General features: G+C 40.7%; 1 protein-coding gene across 1 annotated transcript in view; it reads right to left on the bottom strand.

Moving 5' to 3' along the window:
- tiam2a (TIAM Rac1 associated GEF 2a) overlaps nt 1–264 on the bottom strand; it is a 77,332-nt gene extending 77,068 nt beyond the window's left edge. Inside the window, exon 1 of the mRNA XM_061247659.1 lies at nt 69–264. The gene's annotated coding sequence lies outside the window, so the exon portion shown is untranslated. The remainder of the gene's footprint in view (nt 1–68) is intronic.
- Between the last annotated feature and the right edge of the window lie 13,368 nt (nt 265–13,632).

Here is a 13,632-nt window from a genome sequence, read left to right as displayed (position 1 = left end):
ATGAGTGGCTGGAGCGTGAAGCAGTATTCTAGTGATTTACAACGAAAAATCAGAGCTGTTTGACTTACCAGATGCCGAGTTCCCAATTCAAACTTTTAAAGTAATTTGGTGAAGTAATCGTATGACGGCTTGTTGGTTTCAGCAAATCTCGAAAGGTGTTTCTTTTATCATTTGAAACTTAGGTTAATGCAGGCTACGTTACATATTTGTTCTGATCCAAAATGCAAACTTTCAGTTCCCCCCGCGTTTGCCGTCATGAAAGAATTGTTCCTCGCAACCGGTAATTGAGTGTACATGTAGCGACCACACGAAGTTGAGGCGGGTGAAAACCACACCTCCCGCTCATTGACAGACACTAGAATGCACCTATCACAGCAGGGCAAAAGAGGCGTACTTAGCATATGCATTTAGAAAAGACCAATTAATGCAGCCCTTTGAGTGTTAAATCCGTTCCACTCTGATGGTCAGTGAAGAGTTGAGTAGGAACAAACTATGAAATCACTTTTTTATGTTATGCCCAATTAATGATCTTAATCACGGACATTATAACGCCACATAGCTATTCGCACATCGGTTATAGATTCCCAAAACAGATAACACAGTAAGTCGTTTATGATAGTGTCACGTTCATAATTTGAACTGAGAAAATCCATTCTTACTGTAATGGAAAAGAACGTTTCTTTATTAATATGTAGGCTATGTTAAAAAAAAAAAGTAATTACATAATATACATAAAATGTAGATTACCTAAATGTAAAATATAATATATAAAATAATAAGAACATGAAAAAATCATAAAAATAATTATGTATCTTTTGCACTCCTCAAAATAGAACGAACTGGAGCAGTAAACATGTTGCTGCATGTGGCAATATAGAGTGAACATAAAGTCTGGGACAAAAACATATTTTTATTGATTTGGCTGTGTCACAATTTCAGATTTGTAATCAAACAATTCAGATATGGTTAAAGTGCACCATCGCAGCTTTTATTTAAGGGAATTTTATACACTTTGGTCTCACCTTGTAGAAATTACAGTAGAAAACTGTCTAAGTAGTCCCCATTTCAGGGCACCATAAAGTTTGGGACATATTTGTGGGGGGTTGCATCTTGCAGCGCAGCCTCTGCAGGTCTGTTTGTGAAGTCTTCTGCAGACAGTAGACACTGACACGTCTACACCTGCCTCCTGTGTTTCTGACATGTCGGACAGGTGTTTGCAGGTTTATCTTCATTATGGTGACAATTCTTCAGTCATCAACTATAGAGGTCTTCCTTGGCCTACCAGGCCTGTTGCGATTACTGAGTTCACCAGAGCTCTATTTCTTCTAAATGATATTCAAAATTCTGTTGATTTTGGTAAGCAAGTTTTTTCATATTTTATGGCACAACACTGGTCCTTTGACAAATTACTCCAAAGGCAATCAAAAGCCTAAAAAGCTCTCTTATACCTGCACTAAGGAAGCAGTTGAACACACCTGACTCTTCCCAAACATTTTGGTTCCCTAAAATGGGAGGAATATGTATAAAACGTGCAGCCACTTATATATGGTGAAACCAGAATGTATAAAATACTCTTTTATAAAAGCTGAGAATTTAACCAAGTGAACTGTTTGATTACAGAGATTCTGGAGTAAAGAGCGGAACAAAAACAATATAGGTATATTCCTGAATAGTTCAATGTAACTTACATTAAATGAAACAGTGACAAATAATTCAGACTGATGTTTCAATGCGACAAGCGTACTTTGAGTTTTTTTGCTCAGTATCTCCCAGGAAAAATGTGTTTGTATAAAAACAAATTAAATATCAGAAAATATAAAATACCAAATGCGTCAATGCTTGAATCCTTTTTTGGGTTTAAAGACCTGTTAACATCACCCTGAATTATTTTAACAGCATCCACAACTAATATTAAGGGCCAGATGTTGACTTGCCTATGTAACACCAGCTATCAACACTGTGCTGCAGATGTTCAATCACCAAGGGTTTTGCCGACGGGTAGGCCTAGTTATCAAATCCAGGTGTGAAAGACTGGATTAACACCTACCTACAAACGCTCCCCTTGTACGTATAGCCTATTCAATATGCCACATCAGATAGGCTACTGTATAGGGTCGCCATGGTAATTGTGTCCAAGCAAGGTCCATTGAGAAATCACAATGCTTCCCATGCATGCACTAACCAATACTGCGCTCTGCCTTACGTCCAAATTCAAAATTTCTGTGAATTTAGCCTCTACTATTCAAACGACATGTTACTACGACTTGTCACAGTGTGACAGATAACTGATAGCCTACAGACAGACAATGAGAGGGGTATTTGACAGGAAGGCCTACCAACTGGCAGTTTAAATATGAAATATATTTATCTCACAATTGGCTACCCTAGTGTGTGGTGGTGAATGGACGGATAAGTAACAGATGAAAAAGTTAAAGCCTACAGCGTGAAACTGACGTAGCTAATACTTGCAAAGTATCTCAAGGTCCAATGCGAGTGTCAGACATGGAACAGAACTGCTTCCCCCCCGCCAGAAATAGAAAGAAGGTCGCTTGAAACACAGGATGTGAGGAGCGCACTGCACAAATTTTCCATCGAGTGGACTCTTGACCCTCTTGCATTTTAATCACCATTTTTCATATGCTGGCTACACTTAGTTCAGATTTTTTACTATTAAGGCCCTCTGGTGATATACAGTATTCACCCATGCTGTGGATTTCCAGACAACACAGAGAGGGGGATAAAACACTTTCTTGGCGAAAAAGGTGATAGATTGAAGTCATGGGAATTACATGCCCTGGTGACACAATGCTGTGGTCATAATTGTGTCCAGTTCACAGCCTGGACAGAAGCTGTTGGCCCTTAAACGGGGCAGCGACCAATTTTTGAGCAAGCCCTGGTCTGACCCTCTCTTCTGAGTGCATGCCATCATTGAACCCAGTTTGGTTTGGTCCAGTTTCAGGCAGGAACAGGACTTTACCGCACCACAATATCCAGTGCTGCCAACTGAAGGATATTGCCAGCTTTACTCATAGATCAAACCACCCAGGCAAAGACAAATGTCTGAATTGGACAAAAAGAAAGTATACTAGGTGATGGTTTGCTTAATGTAATGTCATGAAATCGGCTATATTAAAAAATGTGGTGAGAAGCGCAACTGATTAATACTGATTAAGCCTTTGTCATTAATTAAATGGTTCTGTTTGATTGAAGGATGTGTAGTGAGAAGCTGCGCTTGTGGACTAATAAAATATTATCTTTCAAAAATAGTTTAGTTAGGCACCACTTAGAGAGAGAATGTTTTCACACCCCATAATTATAAAGCACAATTAAGCTAACCATAATGACAAAATGTATAGTATGTTTTTACTTAAAGATAGGGAACAGTAATTCTTTCATTATGGAACATACAGAAATTAGAATGAAAACACAATGTGCAGATTCTGCTTGATATTTAGCAAAGATTATAATATAAATATTTAATACATTATTCCTAACTGTATTACATAATAAAAAATGTCCTTGGTATGTGGGCATGGAACAAGGTAAGATAGACTTTGAGGTCAACCTACATACAATCTTGCAACTTTTAAATTATTATTTGTATTTTTTTTTATTTTGGATAATGACAGCAGCAGTTAATAATTTACTTGCTGGCTACAGGTAACATAGCCAACGTATTTACTGTAAATTTGCACTCGTGTACCATGATTACCAAATGTATTTGGACAGGGACACATTTTTATTGTCATGGCTCTGTATTCCAGCACTTTGGAATTATATGCAGACTGGCAGCTTTAATCTTTTCCATATCAGATGAAGAATTTAGATACTGCAGCGTGTTTTGCTCAGGTGTCCCCACAGTGTTACTGTAGGATTTCTCTTGAGCAGTGTCCTGAAGCCACAGGTGGATTCACTGCCCTTCTGGTGATGGTCATTGTATTGTTTCAATTCCAAAGTGCGAGATAACAGAGCCAAAACATCAAAAATGTATTGCTGTTCAAATATGTTTGGAATTGACTGTAATTGTGAAGTTATTGGGACTGTCAATTTCCCTGCAAATGGATTTAAAATATAATTTGCATAGAAATGTATGCCACGTATCTGGATTGTTATGTGCACATGAGTCCAAACACTCAGTGTGTAATGTGGTCATGGACTACGAGGAAAAAAATCACGGTCCCTCGTGGCAGTTTGGATGCTGGTGCTTCCGATTGGGGTTTCTTTGCAAGCTGTGCAGGAAGCAGTGATATCTACACTTCATTTAGCAAATTCTATGAACTACTGTGTCTTTATGTGCCATGTTACCATGGGCTGCATTGAATCCGAAGACTTCCCAAAAATGTGGTCTACTTTTTATGTACACAAGGTGATAATCTCTTCACTAATGGTTGGGTTGAGGGTTTTTTTCTACCCCATTTTGGTGCAGCTGTGATGTTTAGCTCATTTAAAAACAAGAGGAAGAAATTCAACCCAAAAGTGAAAAAAAATGAAAAGGGCGAGGTGCATGTCCAGGTGCAAAAGTTTGAAAGCACGCAAATATAAATGTGCTGTTGTTTGTTTACACTTTGAAAGCAAACATTTTCATTGGAATTATATTCATTTGACATTAACATTATGTTTGAATCATGAAATTTGTTTTCATATCCTTCTGCAAATATTTTTTCTAATTTATGCTAAGCTACTTTCATAGCATTGGTGTTAGTGTCTTAGGCACTGGGAAAATTCAACATTTACCATTTTGTTCAAAGAGTTTCGTGCAGCTACACAACATAGTAGTGGAGGCAGAAAAACTGGGGGTTTTCAAGACCAGGCTTGATATGGTGTAAGATACTCTTTAGCTTTTAGGCAAACTAAGCAGTAGGTACACTTAGGGGTAGGAAAAGGCGAGCATTGCTTTGCTGAATAGCCTGTTCTCGCCATTACCTTATATTATGTTAACATTTTCAGAGCCTGTATAATACAATTGGAGGCATCTAAGATTTCTACAGCCATTAGCCCTTGCTGAAAAACTCTTTCTCAGATATGTGGGGGTAAATACAGAGAAGGGCAGAAAAGTTGTTAATAAAGTAACAGACTTCTCCACTAATTTTAAGTTTCCAGGCACCATATGATCATACCTCTGTGACCACAAAAATATGGACTCTCAAGTATGCACAGAATCACAAAAACTGAAAAGTAATTTGCTTGTGGAAATGAGCGCCAAAGTAATTTGATTGCTGGAACCATTTGGCGTTGATAACACTTCATAGTTTGTACTTCGTAAATCCATTATACATAGTACATTATACATAGTACAGGATTTTGGAAGAAGAAAAACAAATGTATGTCTTGGAAACTCTGGTCATTGGTCTCCTACTAATCATGATTTTTTTAAAAGTATTTACCCTTGTTAATGTGTGTATAATAATATTTAAAAATACAGTGCATCCATTTATGACTTGAGGTAAAGTTTAACCATCATGCTTTAAATCAATGAGTAACAGACCTTTTATTCATAGGGACTATGTTCCAAACTGAGTTTTTTTTTGTAGGACAGAGCATCCCACTCAGAAAGACTGCTTACTGTGCATTTATGAAGTGCAGTTGAGGTAGTCATGGCAACAGTGTGTACCAAGAGTCACATTTGAGATGTAAAAAGCACTCAGGCCTAGAACATTACAAAATACAAAGTGAATATTGTGGCAATTTTGTCCCCAGCAAACAAAAGTACTATGTATGAAACTTTTTTTATTTACCATTGCTTAGACAGATAGGTCAGCTGAATTATAAAAAGCAACCACCTCATTTAGTTTAAAAGTTGAGAGATGGATCATTTGAACTGATTTAATGCAGTTCTTTATGGATCATTCTTAATACATGTCACAAGTCATGTGACCTTGACTCATCTGCAGCACTAGAGGACAACCAGTCCATACAACTGCATGTCTTTTTCTGCCCCAAAAATATTGTTTTTAAATCTCAGGTCAGCTACAGCGCATATAAATACAGTGATAATACAGATACATTATGGTTCATTTCTGTGCAGTTCATAGTTGCTCAAATCAAGCTGATTGGGAGAGAGACAAGTCATTCTTTTGTTTGCCAGAAATTATTATCCGGCATCATGCAGAGGTTGTCAACAGAAAGAAGGGCAAAAGGATTTGCAATATAAGTAGGCAAGATCTTGCCCCAGAAAGTAGTTTAATATATCCGAGTTTGTTCAGATGACTTTGTCACTGGTACGTTTACGTTTAATCATATAACTTTCTCATATTCAAGTTTGTATGATCCAGTGAGCTGAGAAATCCCAAGGGCCAGTTTCAAGTCATTACATTACATTACTGGCATTTGGCAAACGCTCTTATCCAGAGCAACATACAGTTGATTAGACTAAGCAGGAAACGAACGCCTACTAAGATGAGTGGATAAGCAACTCAACATGCCTAGTTTGACCCATTAACTACAGTTCAATGGGTTGACCCCTGTGTTTGACCACGCTACCGGTTGCTGTGGCCGCTTGGAAATTGCCACGTGATTAAGACAAATCCATAAGAGATTCCTACCCCCTAACTGCCATTTCCCCCGATCCATCTGGCCCATCTATATCTTACAGCGCTTCCTCTTCAATACATTCCCGTCTAAAAGTATTAAGAAATATGTTACAATATGTCGCCGTTTGAAAACTAATATGCTATGATAGATTTTTTTTGTTTCGTGTAAGCACTCGATTTTGTGACCCGTGTGTTCGACTTTCCTCAATTAATAACCACCTGTCATGACATTTTAGTGTTTTGATTGGCTGTTATCTCACTGCGATTGGCTACTTGGCCACGCTCAGACGAATGGATTTGTTTAGGCTACGTCGCCAAAAAAAGGAAAGAAAAGCGAATGACTAGCCCTGCTAAATGATAATGTCATCGTCAACTAATAACAGCAGGTTGCCACCAAAATGGGTCAGGTAAGGACGTCAACTTTCTTCCATCTACTCTAAATGCAAACGAGATCAGGTTCGAATGACGATGGTGGGAGTTCGGTTGTCAGTGAATCCAAACCATGTTAATACAGAGAAGGCAACACCAACGATACAGGTGTAGCTAAGCTGTCAAAAAACCGGGAGTTTGGAGGCCCGGCCGGGGGACTATTGCTATAAATCGTGGCTTTATGAAACACCCATAGGAAAGTAGCCTAAGTAACGAATTCATCGCTACAGTTAGTGAAAATAATTCATAGTTAAAGTTAGATAATGAACCTAATTGTCACATTCACAAAGCATCGTTTACAGTGATCATGTTAACAGCCAAAATGGGGTGAAATGCTGCATTCTATAATCGCAGATATTCCCATGTCTTTTTTTAGATGGTGATGACCCAGACTTGAACCACAACAAAAGAATTGCTCCGTTTCTTTGAGCCAACCGTATTCAGGTCATAACCTTTATGTTGTTCATTAATCATAATATTTAGACTACACAGCCCTTGCATTGTGAGTCTCAAAGAGCACTGCTCTACATTTGAATGAAAGGTTGAAAACGAAACGTGGGGCAAAGGTGAAAGCAGAAATCTCGCACTTATTTAAAAAAAAATATTATTATATTATAAAATATTATTAATCAAAATGCCAAACGATTATTAATTAATCCTGCTAATCTCGCGGTTTCATCCTGTTTATATCACTGTCATAATAAAATTATGAACGTCATGTACTGTATTTGTTCTGCAATTATTGTTGGCATATTATGGCAAAAGTTTGTTACCTGAATTTTAGCCAGTTTAACATAATGTTAAATTGATAAGAATATTTCATCCTCTCTTCTTGTGCCCTTTTTCATCTTTTTCATTATTCTCCAGTCTCTTACTTTCTTTGATGTCGGATTGTTAAGCACTCGTATTGATGAACCAAATTACATTTAAAATGTACATAATACACTTCTGACCTGGCCACTGTCATATCTGATGCTCTGCCACTGGGGTGTGTGTGTGTGGGGTGGGGGTCAAACTAAGGGAAGACAGCAATAAATAAAATGCAAGCATATGCACCCCTCTGGTTCAAAAGGCAGAGGTAATGGGAGGTGCCCATTTTGTAAAATCCGTTGGGGTACTCTGTTAATTTAACAAGCCTCTGCTTCAACAGGGATTAGTAACTTGCACGATACAGCACAAAAGTACAGCATAGCGTACAGGCTGCCTCCTGGGTGGTGTAAGGAGCTATTGGCCCTCTCATCAAAAGGCAAAATAAGCTGTGGCAGGCTGATCGTGTCTATGAGGACGTGTGAAAGTCCACAGTCTCCCAGGAGGGGACAGAAGGCGTTGAAGTGATGAAATGGGCCTATTAAATCTAATTTACCATTCTAAACTGAAAGAAAATTTTGGGTGTAAAATATGCTTTTACAAAAGTTCCTGCCCTTTTCTCCCCATATGGCCAGCCAATCGCTGGCCTTATTCCCCATCTGGCAAACACGTTTCCTGGCAGACAATGGGACTGAAGCTCCTGTTCCACACATCAGCAGCTTCTGCTGTCTGTATTAATGCAAGATGTTACTGGAGCACACACAAGCCACGTCTGCCTTAATCTTTTTTATTTCATTATTTATCCTGAGTCTTGCCAGATATACTGCTGACTCAGCGCTCCTGCTACCGTGCATCTTGTTTTTGAATGGGGTCTTCATTTCACTTCATCTGAAGTGTTCCCTGCTCTTACACCTTGAAAAGCGAATCACAAACACAGACAGCCAACCACAAACAACTCCTCCCCCCCACAGAGTGTTTTAAGTCTCCCACTATAGAGCATATTGCCTTTAAACCCTGGTCTGCTTTTATATGACTCCATTCAGTCAACCTGCATCACCTCTGCCCTTCAGATTTCTGCACTGGCCCTAAGGGGCGAATTGAAGAAGAAAAGGGATATCACCACACAAGCAGCTCTTTGTTCAGGGCGATGCATGTGACATGCCCGCTTAATCTCACCACCAGTGGAAACTACGATGACCAACGGAAATGGAAAATTCCATTTCTTTAAAAGGCAGAGATGACCGTAGAGGGATCATTAATATCTATAATTAATGTCTGGTGAAAAACACCAGCAGTACACACTGACTAGGCCAGAGAGAGCCTGGCAGAGGCGGAGGAGAGCCAGACGGGAGGAGAGACGAGTGCACGTTGGTTCTCGTTTGCATGCCCAGGCAGCTCAGTTTGCATGGAAGGTGTCGGTCATAGCCAGCTGACAGCCTGAACTTTAGCAGTTTTGTTTCCCACGCTTAGGTGTTGCATTGGCCCACAGTCCAACCTGAAACCTGCTTACAGCCATATTTGAAGCTGGCACAATGTTAGGGTATTGCTGTCAACCGACTCTCTTCCCTTCACACCATTGAATCGGTGTGCGAAGACTGCGAGAACATGCGGTGCAATTGTTTTTCTTTTCTGCCAGGAAACCAATTTGCCAGAGGCCTGAATAAGAAAAAAAAGGCTTAGACTGAACGGTGCCACTTAAAACATCAAACGCCTCATCATAAAAAAAACACAAAAACAGAGGTCTTTTGATTTCCACATTGTATAGAAAGGGAATCTGTTGTAATGTCCATGGCTGGAAATATCCTTTTTCCCCACATGAAAGTAGCAGACTTATCTTTCAAAACAAACACGAAAAACGGATGAATTATTCATTTTATGGGATATAGTGACCTTTCATTCCCTCAATCGCATGGGTGGTGTGATGTCCGTCAAACTAGAAAGATTGATTGTGCCCACGTAGGATCCATGCCACCATTTCCCCAACAGTCGTGTTAGGAGGTCTTTTCATGGCCACTGAGCTTCCCTTTAGGCCCTGTGTGCTAAGGCAGCATGCTAGCTATCGAGCTATCTTTTTAGACCGGAAAATAGGTAGACCTAGTCAGTGAAATCAGTGGGTGTGGAAGAAACACATGCCAGGACTGTCAGTTTCTGACCTGATTTTCCACCTCTGGTCCTGACTCGGTTGCTACATTCAAAAGCTATGCTGTTCCAAATTATACAAACCCATGGTTTGTGTGGATATCCTGTAGCTTCAAACCTTGCTTCACACACTCTGAGATACATGCACCCACATGCCCCCGCCACGCCCCAACAAAAACACACACACCCTTATAGGCAGCAAATAAGCCTATGATGATTGACATCCGTTGTGGTATGTGTGCATGTCATTTATAGGTTTAATTAATGCATTCACACGCGCACGCGCACATACATACAGACTGGATCTGAAAGAACAGCCACAATCGCAGCGCTTTTTCAGGATTGCACACCTGTTCCTCAAACCGTCTGCTAAAGGCATGGACAGCCTTTTCTCTTCTCGGTGAACAGAGCACTCACTCCCGAGTGAAGCGGAGCCAAAACGACTTGCTCTGCCCTAGCACATCTCCAGGCCTAGCTGGCAAGCCTTGCTCGGTTTCCTATCATGAGGAGCCACACAACTTTGAACTGCAGGAGCGGTATACAGCACCATAGACAGAACGGATAACGCTGTACACTTGTTTCACACGCCGATCACGCGTCGGCTATAGTAGCAGCAGGACGGGGCCCTCTCTCCTGGCGCAGGTGTGGGAAGGCCCCGAGCCAGCTCTGCTGCTCATTTCGCTTTGGGCCCGCGGGGTAATTACAGCTCCAATATCAGGCCTCAACTACGGCTGCCGCAGCTCCGCTCTGCTAAGCACGCACATACATGTCATTTTCTCTCTGACCATCCATCGTTCTCACAATCGCCGTCTTCCCATCTCCCTCCCTCTTCTGCTATCTCTGACCGAGTTCCCTACCCCAACCCCAGAATCTTGTTCTCTCCTTGAGGTTTTTTTATTTTTTTATTTCTGCAAGGATTCAGACTGGCTTTATGAGTATGACGGCAGTCATCTAGTATTGCCAAAGAATTTTTGAAATGCTTCATTTCCCTCTCTCCTCACAATATTATGTAGTAATTTCCAAAGCTAGCTGCTGCACATTCGCACTGCCATTAAACACCACAGCCAGCAAGAGTTTTCTCTTTCATTAAACCATAAAAGGCAGCCTAGGTTTCCTGCAATACATTTGAGGGCTGATATTTCCCTGAAATCCTCAGTCGAGCATTTTTGTAAAAGATTTGTAAACCCAGAACAGTATGTCTCTTGTCAGTATGAACAGAGACAAGCTAAATGTAATAACCAAAATGGCTGACCCACTGAACCTTGTACTGTAATGCCTGTGTTTGTTTTATGTATTATTATTTATTTATTAATCTTTTGCATAATTACATCGCTGGAAACAAATTGGCGATTTAAATATCCTCATAAGCACAGTTATGAGGATATATCAATTAGATGGGGAAGGGGGACAGAGTCTCAGGCAATTTGTCCCCGAAGTCGACGCCTGTTTTTAAAGGTAGGCAATTTAATGTTTGTTTATTGTGGGAAAATCACATAGCTGTGAAATCCAGACGGGTAGTCGAGCGCTGCAGATTGTCCTTGACGCAGCGCTACACCACTCTGCAGAGGCCTTTTTGCAAGCGCTCAGTCACTCTGCCACAGCACCACAGTGCTCTCTGCTGGCCGCCTTCATGGAAACAAGAATCGGCGGAATTCAACACCGATGGACTGAAAATTGAAATCAAGATAGGGTCAAATGGATAGACTCTTTAAACCACTTGTTGAAAGACTTTGGTTAAAAGATAAATCAAGTGGGAACAAGCCACATTTCCATTCTGCAAAATTCAGTTTAAAGATTATTGTGGAAAAAAATTTTCAGCAAACTTCAGATTTCATGAGACTGGCAGTAATGGAAACCAGTAAGTCTTAAGAACATCTGAATATAAATACTATTTACAAACACAATCTCTGTTATGGGATGGGATGTCTTCAGACAATCAAAATATGCACATATTGGTGTATGATGTAAACCTATGTTAGAGGTTTACTTAAGGTACAATTTAATTTGTAATTTTCTTTCCTTGCGAGCACCTGATAGCCGAGAACTGCATTTGTAGGCAATATCTGCCAGAACACTAAGGGCCATATTTATGTACTCGCATGGCAAAATGTGACCAGGCAAGGGTATGTCTGCCAGAGATTAAAACTGCTGTTTAATGCATTAAATGTATTCGCTGGATGTGTGGATAATGATGCCATGTAAGAGCGTATCCAGCACTACGGACGCAGGATAAAATGCATACTGTAATATTCCAGCGGTGGAGGCAGTTGTCCTTTGAATAATAGTGTACTGTATAATGATCTCTTGCTTGGGGAGTTGAAAGTGTTGCAAAGATCCTCTCAGTGCATCTTCGAGGCCTATGCCTGTGTCTCAGTAGTTTTTGTGCCTTCATTACGCCTACTTTTCTCAATTTCAGGCAACTAAAACTTAGCGAAAACTTGAACTTTAGTACATTCGACGGAATACATAATCAGCCACACTTGCATATCCGCCCGTTATTTGCACAATCCTCTGCATATGCATTAAGGAGAAAAGCGCACCTTGCGATGACTCACTTGGATGACACACATACCGTGCGTTTGGCCCTGTTTGATACATTGGACGCATGTCTTTGGGCCAAAATGAGTCATCTGTGCCTAAATCTCATCGCAATACGCTTCGCAAATCTGACCCTAAGTTTAAACTGAAACTCTGCCTCAGATGGAATAATTAACCATGGAAGCATAGCTGACCTCCTTTCTGAGAGAGAACAGCTGGTGTTGGGTAAAGACCCAATGTGTGTGAACAATCCTACAGACCTACAGGTTCTCTGGAGCCTGGTGCACTGGAGGTACAATACAGGCATTCTCAGTTGCTAGGTTGTCACGAGATTGCAGCACCGCCAGACAGCTGGCATAGCCTACCGTTTAAAAAGATGCCACCGAAAAAGGGATGGTCAGATAAAACTGAGGTTGAGGGACCTTCTACCCTGTCAAGTCATGGTTTCTCAGCACGGTGAAAAGCTGGAAGAGGCCAATGACACACAGCCTCTAAGTTGCGAATATCACACAGTACTGCTGAACTGACGGTACCGATTGCAATGTCTCCAGTGGCATGGTATGCAGGAGGTGTGGGGATGAAGAGTTTTCAGAATCAGTCTGCAGTGCTCAGGTAATATAGAAATAAGGTAAAATGGCTCACTTTAAAGCGATCAAGGTACATTGGTTGGAATTCAGTCATCTTTTTTTGTATTGAGCACAAAGATCGTTTTAATTTACAAAATAGAAAAAGGCTAAATCTTGCCATGCACTGCATACTTTGATAAAGTGTGCACATACAGCTTGGATAGGCACCTAATACTTTCCATCAGTTTGAGCCATCTGTCACTTTGGACCAACAGCGAAGCACTTCAATGGAGTTGACTGTCGAACTAGAACCACAGACTTTGGTCAGAGCAACCTGCGGAACGCCAGGACCAGTGCCGATCAAGCCACATTTTTGCCGAGCAGACATTTTAAACTTAAGCAGCTTTGTGTCAGTTGATATGTCTTGACCTCAGCCAAAACTGACCAGAGCAGACCCTCGTCCTCTGGCTGTCAAATCCGTGCATACAATGCAGACTCTCCAGGGTGTCTGTGTGGGAACTGACCCATCTTCAAAATTCAGAAACAGGAGCATGAGGAACAGTGGCAGATTGCTGCCTGTAGTATTGTCAGTAAGCTAGTCACCAGTATCCAGTGTCAAATCC

Source organism: Conger conger, chromosome 1, assembly GCF_963514075.1.
Source record: "Conger conger chromosome 1, fConCon1.1, whole genome shotgun sequence".
NCBI classification, from domain to species: domain Eukaryota; kingdom Metazoa; phylum Chordata; class Actinopteri; order Anguilliformes; family Congridae; genus Conger; species Conger conger.
Note: the sequence above shows the minus strand (reverse complement) of the source record. Positions and strands in the feature narration are given on the sequence as shown.